This window comes from Suricata suricatta, chromosome 2 (assembly GCF_006229205.1).
Source record: "Suricata suricatta isolate VVHF042 chromosome 2, meerkat_22Aug2017_6uvM2_HiC, whole genome shotgun sequence".
Taxonomy (NCBI): Eukaryota; Metazoa; Chordata; class Mammalia; order Carnivora; family Herpestidae; genus Suricata; species Suricata suricatta.
Window position 1 is genome coordinate 4,112,133 of NC_043701.1, and position 13,701 is coordinate 4,125,833.

The 13,701-nt window shown below is 49.8% G+C and overlaps 1 long non-coding RNA gene across 2 annotated transcripts; it reads left to right on the top strand.

Annotated features, from left to right (window-relative positions):
* Positions 1 to 5,911: 5,911 nt before the first annotated feature.
* Positions 5,912 to 9,265, top strand: LOC115304525. 2 transcript variants are annotated; one of them, XR_003914477.1, is made up of 3 exons: positions 5,912 to 6,175; positions 8,482 to 8,550; positions 8,863 to 9,265. It is a non-coding gene; the product is annotated as an uncharacterized LOC115304525 (long non-coding RNA). The 2 variants fall into 2 exon arrangements; XR_003914475.1 differs by lacking the exons at positions 8,482 to 8,550; positions 8,863 to 9,265 and adding exons at positions 6,602 to 6,694; positions 6,814 to 6,888.
* The last annotated feature ends 4,436 nt before the right edge of the window (positions 9,266 to 13,701 follow it).

Here is a 13,701-nt window from a genome sequence, read left to right on the forward strand (position 1 = left end):
CTGCTTAATCCCTATCTCTCCAACAAGCCAGACATGAAATCCTTTAATCAAGTCGAATAAGCTCGGCTAAGCTTCAGAATGGAGCTGGGAAATAAGTGATGTGTTTTCAGTCGCCCCGATTGATTCACAGGCTCTGGCTGCACGATGCCAGGAGAAAAGCAAACACGCACCATGAGGAGTGCTGTGGAAGCCCCTTGAACACGTTAGCAGACGAGCCTGTTCCCACCTGTCCCGGGACGAGGGCTGACCTCACCGGGGCTTGGAGGCTGGTGGAGGGGGACAGGGAGGAGGACCCCCCCCCAGGGGCAGGTCAGACATCAGGGCTGGCCACTGGGGAGAGAGATCAGGACTGAGGCAGGAATGTGGGCAAGGGGGCAGAGAAGGATTTTAACAACTGAGTGGTCAGCTGATGTGCTCCGTGGATGCCCGTCCACCTCTTTCCCCAGCCACCCGTCTTCACTCAATGGACTCATAAACAAAGCGGCCATGTTGGTAGGGATGGAGGTCATACATGGACTCAGCAGCATGGACCTCCACTCACCAGGGCTGACCTGGCTATGGCCACCACTGAGTGCCCAACATGGCGCCATGCCCCAGGCAGGTGTCTGATGGCCGGCTGATTGCATCGGGTCACTTCTGTCATGGAAGAGGCAGCGTTTTGTCCTTACTGGAATAGACACTTACTATAGATGCAGGTCTTCCTTCCCACATGCAACACATCTGCCAGAACTATCATCTCTGGGCTTCCAGAACATCGGATCTACCAAGATGGCATTCCACACGGCATTGCTCCTTATGAAGAAACCCACTTCACAGCAAAAGCAGCGCAGCAACGGGCCCATGCTCTTGGAATTCACTGGCATGCGTGCTCCCCACCCGCCTGAGGCAGCTGGCTTCGTAGAATGGTGGAATGTCCTTCTGAAGGCTCAGGCGCAGCGCCAGCGGGGCGGCCACGCCTCACAGGCTGGGGAAAGGTTCCAGAAGACTGTATGTGCTATGTGCATTGCTGTCTGGCATAGGGCGCGCTTGCTCCCATGGCCAGGATTCACAGACCTAGTGATCAAGGGGTCAAAAGGGAAGGAGGAGTGACCACCATTACACCAATGACCACCAGCAAAACATTTGCGTCCTGTTCCCGTGACCTTCTGCTCTCCTGGCCCAGAGGTTGTAGCTCCAAAGGAGGGTCTGTGCTGTCGGGGGTGACTGGTCCTGACCACCATGGGGAGACTGGACACCAGAGGGGGAGTGTGCCCGGGACACAGGGGCTCCTGTAGGGTGTCTCAGGATTACCAGGCCCTGTGACTGAAGCCCATGGAAAACGGCAACTGCCCAACCAGCTGGGTGGGTCTACTAATTGCACAGACTCTTCAGGAACAGAGGTCTGGATCACCCCTCAGGCAGAGGACCACAGCCAGCTGAGGGGCTTTGCTGAAGGCAAAGGGAATCCAGAAAGGGTGGAGGAGGGAGGTAGTTCTAAATACCAGCTCCGGCCATGACCAGTTACACAAATGAGGAGTGTAATTGCCATGAGCATTTCCTCCTTAGATTGTTAGGAATATGTGTGTGTGTGTGTGTGCGCACGTATGTGTGTGTACATATATATTAAGCAAATATCTTTGTCTTCTTCCCTGTCATTGCCTCATGTGACATAAGATGCATTGACCTTATTCCATAGGATTTAAGTGTTGCTAATATTACATCCTAGTGTTTGTTACAGGAAGTCAAGCAGGGTAAGCATCCCTCGGGAGCTTCACCCCCTCATCCAGAGTCCGAGTCACCTTGTTGTCAGGTACACTCAGGACGGGCATCACTTAGGCAGAGCGATAACCTTGTTACTGTCTTCATGTGGGAATTAAGTGTGGCTTGCGGAGACGAATGGGTGCCAAGTGACAAGCGGTAAACTTGTGATGGTTAATTTTATGAGTGAACTTGACTAGGCCAATGTCAATGTCCATGTCAATGACTGACCAACAACAATTGGCCAGACATTATTTTGGGTGTCTCTGGGAGAGTATTTCTGGATCACATTAACATTTGAATCAAAGCAAGCAGACTGGTCTCTCTAATGGGATGGGCCTTCTCCTGTCAAATGAGGTCTGAATGTAACAAAAAGGGGGTAGGAACGTCCGTTTCTTTCCGGCTCCAGTGGAGCCTCTCTGAATTGTGCCGTCAGCTCCGGGCTCTCAGTCTTCAGAGTCAATAGTAATGACACCACTGGCGCTCCAGGGACCCTGACTCGTTGGCCACTCATCGTGAGACGAGTCTTCCTCCACAGCCACATAAGCCGGTTCCTTAGCTTACAGACACACACACACAAACATACACACACACACACGTTCTATGGGTCCCGGCTCCCAGAGAACCCCAACCCACCAGCCCCTTGCGTCTCAACTGCTAGAGTCTCCTTATGTGAGGTCAAGGTCGCCTGTTCTCTACTTCTAACTTCTGTTCTATCGTGAAGACTGCCATCACTAAGACTGAGTGTCCGGGGACTCCCAAGTAGATACAAACAGTGAGTCCTGTTCCCATTTGCATATCAAGTGAGTGAAATGAGGAGCGCCTGGGTGACTCAGTTGGGGTCGGTTGAGCATCTGACTTCATCTCAGGTCATGATCTCGCAGATTGTGAGTTCAGGCCCCGAATCGGGCTCTGTGCTGATGGCTCAGAGTCCGGAGCCTGCTTCAGATTCTGTGTCTCCCTCTCTCTCTCTCTCTCTGACCCTCCCCCTCTCATGCTCTGTCTCTCTCTCAAAAATAAATATACATTTTTAAAAAGTGAGTGAAATGAAAGCTTGCATGCTGTTTGGCAACCTTCTGCTACTCTTGCAGCAGCCCTGGAGAGCCAACTTGTACCATGATGGATGTGCCCCCTTCGATGGGCTGTTTTCACTCCCGTGGCTTCTAAGCACCCCCTTGCCCAGGCCTTGGTGGTCAGGGCGATGTCAAGTGTAACCATCATAATCCCGGTTTCTTGACACACATACCTATGTTTTAGAACTGAGTCTACGCAAAGTGATGAGGGGCCCAGGCCCACGCGAATGGCAGCCCGGACTTGTGGCCGGTGTTCCCCATGAGCCTCACGTGCCCACGCGCCGGAGCAGAGAGGTTAAGCGTGGCACTTTCCTCCTCCCAGGGCGGCCGCGTCGGGAACAGAGATTCATGGCTGCCATTTCGGGCTCTTGTTGCGTCGTTTGTCATGAAAATGAGGTATTAGAATTTCAGGGCCTAATATGCTTCCTGAGTTATGGCGGAGAGTGGGGCCACTCCTGTGGTATTTCCGATAATATGGGGCTTTGTCAAAGCCTGATGGCAAACGATCGGTACAAAAGGGCCTTGGAAAAGCACACTCTTCATGTCAAAATGGCTTACACTGTGGAAAAAATGACTATCAGTCAAGTTGGCAGAGAGGGGCTCACATCCTCGGGGAAGCCGTCTAACCCTCCGAGAATACTTGTAAGGTCACCTGTCCAGACAAAGGCCAGAGAGACTCCTGGAGCCTCGACAACAGTGGCCTGGACTGTGGCTCCCCTGCCCGCAGACCCCCCGCGCAGGCCGCTCCTTGGGAGCATCAGGTCGGACCTGGCGTGTGAAGCAGGTGTCTGCATGGAGCTGTTCAAAAGCTCCCAGAGAAGGTCCATCCGCCTGAACGTGTCTCCCCTCCGCTCAGCATTGTGCTCAAAATGGTCACCGTTCGAGGGGCGCCCGGGTGGCTCAGTTGGTTTAGCGTCTGACTTCAATTCAGGTCATGACCTTGCGGCTTGTGGGTTCGAGCCCCGCGTCGGGCTCTGTGCTGACAGCTCAGAGCCTGGGGCCTGCTTCAGATTCTGGGTCTCCTTCTCTTCTGCCCGTCCCCTGCTCATGCTCTGTGTGTGTGTGTGTGTGTGTGTGTGTGTGTGTGTCTTTCCCCCTCCCCCCCACTCTCTCTCAAAAATAAACATTTAAAAAATTTTAATGGTCACCACTAGATTGACCTTTTAATAAGCTGGAGATAGATGTACTTAACTAAGCTAAGTTTCTATCCCCTTCAGGAAAGATAATACATTCACTCGTTCGTGGGGTTCATTTTGTGGTTGAAACTGGGGTCAACTGTTGAGAGCTCCAGGATAGGAGGTTTTAATTCAACTAGAACCCAACAGGGAAAGGGTTCTTCACAAGGAGCTGTATCACTGGGGGGATTCAGGTAATAAGGAGCGAGACTGTCATCTTCCCCCCACGGACGGGAGGCTGGACCCGACTCAGGTGTCCTGGAACTTCTGACTCAGTCTCAGTCCTGAGACTTCCGACTCAGGTGTCCTGGAACTGTCCCACTGCCTCAGAAGAGGAGAATGGAGGGACTCGTCCCCTCCTCTTTGGAAGACGTATTAACAGTGTTAGGACTCGCTGCGCAGGGAAAGGTAGGTTCTGGTCCTGATGCCGTAGGTCTCCTCAGCTCCTTCTCTAGAGTTTCTTAGCTATTCAGTAAAGGGGGTGCCTTCCATCTCCAAGTCCCCTTCACATTCTGATATTCCGCAGTTCTCGCAGACTGAATAAATCATATAGGATCCTTGTAATTACTTTAGACTGGTGGAAAATAATACTTTAGACTGAGCAGCAAAGACAGATCAAGTCTAGCACTGGTTCTGGTTCTGGTTGGTGGCTCCTCAGAGCGGTGTGTGGCAAGGGAAGGTTCTGGAGCCCAGTCCAGAGATGGGAGGAAGGGATTTCCACAGACCATCAGGCAGATCTGCCAGCGGGTCTGGGGTGGGAAAATGCTGCCAAGAATCTCCCTATTTGCCTGCCCTGAAACAGACCCTTGAAAACTCAACCTTTTCCACCTCAGCTCTCACAGGTGGCTGGTGACCCAGGACATGCCAAAGAACAGTAGGTGCTGAGTGCTGAGTGGCCACAGGCCGGAGGACTCTAGGGCTTGGGGCTGGAGGCACCCCCCCCCAACTCCGTGCCTGGGATCTAGCTCCTCCCTCCCCATCCAGCACTGCTGTCCTCTGCATGCCATGTCTTAAGTCATTCTCCAAACACTTCAAATCACATTCGACTCTGTTTTATGAAGGAATCGACACACACTGGTTCTAAAGACAGGAGAATGCTTCCGGGGAAAAGATCGCTCCGAAGTGTTACAGGTTGGTTATGGAAGGCCTTCCCTGTGGCACAGGAAGGTTTAAGCATGACCTGAGATAAGAGCTACAAATGTGCTTTCCGGGGCACCGAGCTGCACAGCTATGAGCACCATTAATATTATTAGTAATGATTTGTCCCTCATCTCTTCACACATGGTACCTAAATACACTGTGGAAGATGACCTTGAATCGAAGAATCCACCTTAACATCAAGAAGACTGATGGGGCGCCCGGGTGGCTCAGTCGGTTGAGCGTCCGACTTCGGCTCAGGTCATGATCTCACGGTTTGTGAGTTCGAGCCCCGAGTCGGGCTCTGGGCTGACAGCTCGGAGCCTGGAGCCTGCTTTGGATTCTGGGTCTCCCTGTCTCTCTGCCCCTCCCCTGCTCATGCTCTCTCTCTCTTTCTCTCTCAAAAATAAACATTAAAAAAAGAAGACTGATAAGGAATTAATGTCCAAAGGAACTGATAAAATTTGAGTAAAATAAAAAGGAACAGTGGGTCCCATACACCCTCCATTTCCTTTTATCCCCTTTCTCTTTTTTCTAAGTCAATTTTTTTCTACATTTCTAAAATAATGCAAGGATTAAGAATTAAAAAATAGGCTTAACAAAGAGATGACTAGGAGCCACTAAGTTCTTCCTTAGAATAAGGAATGCTCACCATGGACAACAGCAGTTCTCTGTGACAATTGAGAAGCCTCCCCTGAGGTAACAGAAGGAGAGGAAAATTACAGACTTGAGACCCGCCTCTAAGCCTGTATTCATCAGGCGTCTCCAGAGAACAGAACCAGTGAGAGATGCATGTCGCGGCCAGCCGGCTGGAGGGTGGGGACCGAGGGGGAGCTTAGGTAGCCGTTGGGGCCAACACGTGTAAAATCCGTAGGGCAGGAAACCCAGGAAGGAGCTGACACTGTGGTCTTGAGGCTGATTCCCTTTCCCCACAGGAAATGTCCATTTTTAAATTTGCTCTGTTGTGAACTGAATGTTTGCATCCCCTGAAAATTCGTATGTTGAAGCCCTGCCCCTCAATGTGATCGACTCTGGAGATGCGGCCTCTGGAAGGTAACTACAGTTAGATGAGGTTGTGAGGCGGGCCCCGTGATGGGATGTGGGTCCTTATAAGAGCAGGATACCAGAGAGCTCAAATCTCACCGAGTGGAGGTGAGTAAGAACCCACCATCTGCAGACAGGACAGCTCTCACCGGAAGGTGAGTCAGCTCGCACCTTGATCTCGGATTCCCCAGCCTCCAAAACGCTGAGAACAGACTCCTGTTGTTTAACAACCTGTCTGTGGTATGTGTGAGGTCACCCTGAGCAGACTAACGCCTGCTCTTAGGGCCTTCGGCTGATTGGATGAGGCCCACCCACATTAGAGGCCTCATAGGGTAAAGTAAAATCTTTGCTTAAAGTCAAATGTTAATGGCACCTAAAAATACCTCCACGGGAACGACTAGACCATGTTTGATCACATCATTGCCAATCAATCAGGTGCCACAGCCTGGTCAAGGTGGCTCCTCCGATGAACCACTAGAGGCTGAAGCCTGAGGATGCTTGGAGACAGCAGGGACCTGCCACAGACAGGTAGGAAGGGACTAAGAGGTCTGACTCCAGAGCCTGTGGTCTGGCCATCGCCCTCCCTTCCCCTTTGCACATTTTTGTTCGCTTTGGAAGCATCTCCCCATCTTTGTCTGCTCGGGCAGCTACAACGAAGTACCACACTGGAGGGTCTTCAACGCAGGCACGTACTTCTCCCAGTTCTGGAAGCTGGGAGTTCAAGATCAAGGTGCTGGTGATCTTCTCCCAGTTCTGGAAGCTGGGAGTTCAAGATCAAGGTGCAGGAGCAAATAAATGCACTGGAACAAGACCAAGGGTTCCTGGTGAGACCCTCTTCCTGGCTTGTGGATGATGTCTTTCTCTCTGTGTCCTCATGTGGTGGAGAGAGAGGGCTCTGGCTGCCCCCTCTGCTTCTAAGGGGCCCAGCCTCATGACCTGATCTAAACCTAATTACCTCCCAAGGCCCCACCTCCAAATTCCATCACATTGAGGAACAGGGCTCCAACAATGAATTTGGAGTGACACATCCATCTGTAACACTCCCGTGTGACCAATTCCGCCCGCTCTGACACCTTACCCCGCCAGCCTCTGCCCCCTCCTATCACCTTTTCAAGACCAACCTGCCTTGCATTTTATTCCGTCAAAGCCCTGCCTTAGGATCTCCGTTTGCCCTCTCAGGCAAAGATTTGTCAATGGTCTTGATGCACACCTAAACCTTCCAAGAAGAATTTGCATGCTTAAAGAGACTTCCGGAAGCTATAATAACTAATAAACCAGAGGGATTGGTTTTCAATAACGGGGTCTCAGGCCCCACCATCATATGAGGAGACCTTCCCATGTCCCCTAAATCTTATCCTGCAGCGTGACACCTGTTTCGTGCACATGTAAGCACGCTCACCTCTAGACACGGCCTCTGACTCAAACACACGGCCAACACACGGAGAACAGACAAATATGAAATGAATTCTAGGCTCAGAGTAAGTTCTAGAGTCTAGTGATGGAGGAGCACGGAGGGGGGAAGTTGGTACGGATTAAACTGGTTACGACCCTCTGTCAGCTCCCTGCCCCGTGGCCCTGTGACCGGCACAGCTGGAGTCACGGGCAGCCGGCCGACCGCTGGGCCCACGGCCCCTGTGGCCACCCCCCCCCCCGCAGACACACCCCCACCCTGAGCCCCGAATTGTGAATGGGTTGCCTAACGAGGATGTGACTAAGGTTATGGCCTTGAAATAGGGAAACCATCCTGGATTAGCTCAGTAGGTCCGCTGCCGTCATTGGAGCTCATGAAAGCAGAGAATTTTCCCTGGCGACAGTTGAGAGATGCGGCAGGTGGAAGTCAGAGAGCTTCCACGCTCGACAAGGATGCACCCCAGCGTCGACACTGAGACAGAGAGGTCCGGGGGCTGAGGGCGGGCCCCTGGTTGGAGGCCGGCGAGGAAGCAGGGTTTGCGGTGCAGCCCCCACGGGAACAGAGTTCAGCGGGTAACGGGGATGAGCTTGGGAGCGGGTGCTCCAGGGAACCGGGCCTTCGGAATGAGGCCGGCGAGACCGAGTTGCTCTCACCTGCAGACACCGTGGGATAAGAGATGTGTGTTTTTCACGCTGCCCCACTCCAGTCACTTGTGACAGCTCTGACAGAAAGTGAGTGTGGTCCGCAGGGACCCCAGGAGAGCCCTCACACCCAGAAGGCCGGTGCCCAGAGCCCTTGGCATGGACGTCCCGCTTTCAGCTGGTCTGTCCCTGCCCTCTGACGGGCCGGGAAGGCGTGTCGGTCTCACCACCATCCTGAGTTGCCAGCTCTTCCCTCTCCCCAGCTTCGAAGTCAAGAGTCTGGCCCCTCATGAAAAACGCTGAAAAAGGCTTAGAAGTCGGAGAGGGAAAAGGTATGCACGGGAAACGGCAGGAGCAAATAAATGCACTGGAACAAGACCAAGTGAGGAAGGGAGAGCGGCCGGCGTGCGGGGGGAGACAGGTGGAGCCCACGCAGCCCCGAGGGCTCCGTGAGGGGGTGAGAGCGGGGGTGCCCCCTCAGGCATGCGCAGGGAAGGGCAAGGAGGGCGGCCTGCTGGCTGGAGGGAGGGACCGCCAGAAGGAGACTGAAGGTCCAGAGAGTCGGGAGAGAGCCACGAGGCTGGGGATTGCAGACTCTGGTGCGCGGGCCACAGTCCCTGCCTCTCCCACCCTCCCCTCTCCAGCCGGTTTCTGCTCAAAAGACAGAAGGAGCGACGAGCGGCTTCTGCTGTAGGGACCCGCTACCGCCACTCATCTGGACCATTCCAGTCACGTTCATCAAGAGAAGAACTTGCCGGAAGAAGCGCACTGACAAAGGCAGGCAAGGGCTCACATCCAGGACAGGGGAGAGCTCATCATATGCTCAAAGCAGAACAAAATGAACCGGGCGTTTCCATCCCTGAAATACCCTGTCCAGAGACCCAGGGCCCGTTCCCAGCCGAGTCCCTCCATCCCCTGTGTCCTCCGTTCTTACTTCTGCGGGGCCTGTAGGGTCTCGTTCCTCCACCAGGAACCGCCTTATCACGCTCGTTAACAGAAAGGGTTCTCGGGCACCCGGGTGGCTCAGTCAGTTAAGTATCCAACTATCGATTTCAGCAAAGGTCACGATCTGACATTCATGGGACTGAGCCCTGCGTCAGGCTCTGCCCTGACAGCACAGTACCTGCTTGGGATTCTCTCCACCCTCCTCTGAAAATAAATAAACTTAAAGGAAAAAAAAGAATGGATTCTAAAGGCATGTTTCGTTGACTTCAAGCCCTCCTCTGCCCTTTCTCACCTTGACCCCGAGCACATAAACCTCCTTACATTTGTGTTCTCAAGTGCAAAATGCAGATAATAACAGCTCCATCCTTGAAGGTCGCTATGAGCACTGAGTGAGTCAGTGAGCGTCATGTGTGTGTTGGGACAGGGGCAGACAGGGGCAATGCACTTGCTAGGAGGTGGCTGACGGGGGACGGGGTGACAGGGCAGAGCTGTGATCTCCGCCATGCCCTCCAAACACACGCCTGCTGGCCATGGTCCCTTCTCCTTCCCCTTGGCCATGGACTGGGATTACTGGCTCTCCAGATTGTCCCCAGACTCCTTCTGCTTGACCCCATCCACTTTCCCACGGCGCCTCCGAGAGTTTTCCTGCCCAGACCACCCTCTCCACGGGGTGCCACGGCACCTGAGTTCTCATCATTAAGCTCAGCTAATTAATTGGCCTTTGGAGGTATGTGATTTAACTGAATAAAAACATCATACAGCCTCGGAAGAGTAACACGCTGACAACTAGCAAAACAGCAAGGCTTAATTAAGCTAATTCATGTTTTCATTTTCGCATGAGAATATCTTATGTAAAAACAGAACACGCATAAATTTTACATGATCTTCTCTCTGATCTCCCTCTTATTATTCTCCCTGCCCCCTCCAGAGGGAGTTACCATGATGAATCTTTCCAGTCCACTTCGCTTATTTTTACTACATATATTTCTTCCTCTGCTTTCTGAAGTTATGTGAATTTTGTCAACTGTATTATCACCTCACAGTCTGATACAGGCAGACCCAACTCACACCTTGTAATTGCTGCCTGATAACTCACCATGTGCTTGTTTTTAATGAGTGAATTAAAATTTTTTGCACGGTGAGTATTGAATATTTGATGCCATGCATTAGTACCATAGTTATTTTATTCCTCCTATCCTGCCTTGAATTGACTTTTTTTGGTTCCTCTACTAGTTCAGATGTTTTGGAAGCACACATTCTATTTCATTCTGTCCATCCCTTTACATGGTTACGGACGGACGTAACACGGCTAACGCTAACCAATAAATCTAGCTTTCCCCCAGATATAAATGCTTTAGAACTCATTAGTTTCAATCTTCTGCTTGTTACCTACCGTGCATTTTGTTCATTATTTTGATATCACCTTTTTATTCCCAAATTATCTTTTTAAAAAATACTTAATTGCAGTTTTACATGTTTCACATTGTTTCTACTGATTATATTTGTGGACTCCACTCTTTTCTTCTGGAGATTGCCTCCATTGATGCACCTTCGGTAGCAGTTTTTCAGCAAGGATTTACGAAAGACAAATGGTTGTTTGACATATTCGGAAATGTCTTTATTTTTATTTGTCTCATCCTTAAATGATAGGCTAGCTGAGCACAAAATTCTAATTGAAAGATGCTACCATTTGGCACTTCAAAAATATTCTATTTTTTTCCCAGCACCTTGCGCTGCTAATAAGAATTCTACTTATGATCTAATTGTTCTGCCTTTGTAGAAGGCTTTTTGATGATCCACGCATTTTTTTAAGTAGGCTGCACTTCCGGTGTGGAGCCCAATGTGGGGTTTGAACTCACAACCCTAAGGTCGAGACCTGAGCTGAGATCAAGAGTCAGATGCTCAACCAACTAAACCACCCGGGCGCCCTGGTGATCTGTGATTTAACAAGGATGTATTTAGGTGTGGACTGCTTTTATTTGCCTAGTTCTGGACGCAGCACACTTCGTCGATTGATAACTTATGTATTTCTTCCATTCTAGAAAATACTCAGCAATTACCTCTGCAAATCTTTCTTCGCCCTCTTCTTTCTCTTCATGCCTTGTGCAACTACTATTAGCTAAAAACTGGATTTTCATTGCCGCCTCCTCTTCTCTACACCTTTGTAGCTTTTTCTCTCTGTGTGTGACCATAGCGATGATTTCCCTGGATCCATCTTGTAATGTACACCGTTGCTTCGTGTAACTGTCTCCTGTCCTAGAACATTTTTCACACTAAGATTTTTGCTTCTAGGATTCCTTTTTGGTTATTTTAAGGTAAGCCTATAGTGCTTTATAATACCATGTTCTTGTTCTAAGTTTCATTCTTTATTTATCATTTTATTTTTTCACACAAGAGGGACATGTTCATTTTTATAACCCTGAAGATAATTGTACAGAGTTTTAAGTCACTGGTTTAAAAAGAGCTCTTGGGACAGCTGCAATATAAAGAACTAGATATAATACCATGTAATTAGATAACTGAAAAGTAATATTTGGTAGATCAGTGAATGGACAACTTAGCATCTCAGAGGAAAGTCACATTATACATGCACAAATTGGTATAAATAATATATCATTGTGTTTTCATTTCAATTTCACATGATTTTTATATTTTTAATATAATTTATTGTCAAGTTGGCTCACATACAGTGTGTACGGTGTGCTCTTGGTTTTGGGGGTAGAGTCCCATGATTCATTGCTTCTATACAAGACTCAGTGCTTATCCCAACAAGTGCCCTCCTCCATGCCCATCACCCATTTTCCCCTCCTCCATCCATGCTCAGTTTGTTCTCTGTATTTAAAAGGCTCTCTGAAACTATTTTTTCCCTTCCCTTCCCCATGGTCTTCTGTGAAGTTTCTCAAGTTCCACATATGAGTGAAGATATATCTGTCTTTCTGACTGACTTACTTCACTTATCGTTTTTTTTCTTTTATATATAGTTTATTACCAAGTTGGTTTCCATATAATGCCCGGTGCTCTTCTCCACAAGTGCCCCTCTCCTCTCCATGACCATCACCCCCAGATCGTCTTAAATATGTGTGTACAAAGATTCTGTCTTCTTGTTCCTGGGGTGCAAATCTTCCTAAATCCCTACTGCTTCTTCTTTATTAAAAAAAAAAAAGGTTTATTTACTTATTTTTAAGGATTTACTTAAACTCCTATTCAGTGTTGGCTGTTCTCTCTGTTTGGTATGTGGAAACACCCACTTGGAGAACATGTTTGCCTCTACCAAGAGACTTACCCATCCGGGGCTAGTTTGATGTTAGGTTCTCAGTGCAGGACCCCTGACCCATGGAGGCAATGTGAATCCAGACCCCCATCCGAGGACCCCTGACCCCACCAAACGGCAGCGTTCCACACAGTTTCCGCAAGTAGACTCGTGTTTGTGATTTCAGACAGAGCGGCTCTTTCTGACCTTGCACTCCACGCAGCTAGCCGCCTCCCGGCCCTCGTGCACGCGGCCCCCGGCCTCCTGCCTGTGCACACGTTGCCGTCCATCCCCAGTAGATGGGCAACACTCTGATTTTGAGTTTCTTCTTTTTGTCTGGAAGCTGGAGATTTCTCTTTCTCTTGGATATTTCTCTTTCTTGATATAGGCAAACCCGGCACTATATATAAAATTCTGCTGCTGTTGTTTGATTTATCTACCATTTCTTTTTTTAAGGTTGAGAGAGAGAGAAAGAGAGAGAGAGAGAGAGAGAGAGAGAGAGAGAGAGCATGGGCAGGAGAGGGGCACAGAGAGAGGCAGAGAGAGAATCCCAAGCAGGTTCTGAGCTGGCAGCCCAAAGCCCAACACAGGGCTCCATTTCACAAACCATGAGATCATGACCTGACCCAAAATCAAGAGTCAGACGCTTAACCGACAGAGCCACCCAGGTGCCCCTGACTTATCCACCATTTCTAGTGTGTCAGAGGGAAGAGAACATGTCTTGTGTCAGCTCAGTCTGCCATATTGACATGAAGTCTCTCTGATGAATTACTCAGCACCCACTATCACCAGTAAAGAACGGACTCTGTGGGGATATGACACACAGAAATGGTTAGTCCTGCATTAGAATAAGGGCAGTAAGAAACGTCTGGAGGTGTCCAGCAGGACTTGCTCTAAATGGATTGGTTCAACCAATAGGTTTCAAAGCTTTACCCAATACAATTTCACATCCGTTGGCTGCGTCTTTAGTCTTATTTGCTGACATTTCCATCTAAACATCAAAAATATTCATGGAGATAATTTTGCGTGCAAGTTCTTCCGAGGTGCTAAAAAATGAACCGAAAAAGCTAAGGAGGTGCTTACTACCCGTGGGTGATGAGGCAGCACACGGATAACGAAACTCGAGGACAAAATGCATCAAGGACTCAAAACGAAAAACGACATGGGGGCAGTGGGCAGGGAAGGAGCAGTGTTTCCTGCTGATGAGCTACGGAAAGCTTTCTTGGGGGATGGGAGACTATTGCTGGGAATATATAGAACTCCTGGAAAGACCAGGAAGGTCAAACTA